Here is a 1,284-nt window from a genome sequence, read left to right as displayed (position 1 = left end):
TAAATAACAATTCTCTTAAATTAAATAGCTAAGGGATATTATTACTTTTTAATTCTGTTAAAAATGTGAACCGATTATTTTTTTAACCAAAAATAGAAAGATTTGAACCTGCAATTTTTTAAGTGAGTATAGGAAGATTATGTCATTTTAACTATAATTCATTGGCTGTACACTGATTATTAATAACTAAAAAAATTGATTCTCAATCGTTTCTGACTTATTTCTATTACTAGCTTAAAGATTATTATTTTAAATGAAGGTGAATTTGATTAAATCTCACGCAACCTATCAAAAGTAGCCTTTAGTTTAAATATGCTTTTATATCGTGCTAAGTTTATATATTATGGAAGTTTGTATTATTGGTGTTGGCTTACTCTTCTATTTTATTTTTACTTGTTGTATAGCTCTCTTTTGAACACAAACCATGAGTCAAGGATTAGTATTCTACATTGAACACATACAGACTATGACCCATAACCTAAGACCATTATTTAATTTATGTTAAATTATCAAAAAGATATATTTTAAAGTGAAAGCATATTTAATTAGGTCCATGAATACAATAGTAATGAAATTACTATATATAAGTCAAATTAAAAATAATTAATATAATTATATTTTTTTTATTCGGGACGAGGCTGGATATTTCAGACAAAGCAAAAGACTACATAGGCACTACAGGAGGAAACTTAGCTCCAGCCATAATTTCTGCCCTACTGCCATTAGGGTAGGGAAAAGAAACACGAAAGACTAGCGGGCAGAGATTGAGTCTTCTTGGCAAAAAAGTCTGCACACTTATTCTGAACATTCCATGTCTTTGCTATGAGGACTTTGGTAACTCTTATGAGAGAAGTGTTTTCTAGGTGTTCCACATCATGCCACTGAATAAACTGAAAGGTATAAAATAGGTAAAGAAAATAAAATTTTCTAACAACAAAATCATTTAATCTAAAAGATTAAGTTCTGAAAAATCAGATCGAACTGACCAGTTGAACTGGTCTAACTAAGAATTTACAATGTTAATAATTCAGTTTTATATTTAAAACCGTTTATGTGATAAAACTAATAGAAAATTGCTGAGTCGGTTAAGAATCGATTAACTAGACTGAATTAGAAATTAGTCGATTCTTCCTAAACAACATCGTTTTGTTAAATTAAAAAAAATAAAAATAAAAATATAGAACACGTTGCCCACCTCCCCCCAACTCCCTCCTTTGTCCAATTGAGAAAGAAAAGCAAAAGTGACCCTAGCTTCTTCCACGGTTCTGCCCGCAGCTTCCTTGT

The sequence above is a fragment of the Arachis ipaensis genome, chromosome B09, assembly GCF_000816755.2.
Source record: "Arachis ipaensis cultivar K30076 chromosome B09, Araip1.1, whole genome shotgun sequence".
Lineage (NCBI taxonomy): Eukaryota > Viridiplantae > Streptophyta > Magnoliopsida > Fabales > Fabaceae > Arachis > Arachis ipaensis.
The sequence above is the reverse complement of the archived record's forward strand: the minus strand, read 5'-3'. Positions refer to the sequence as shown.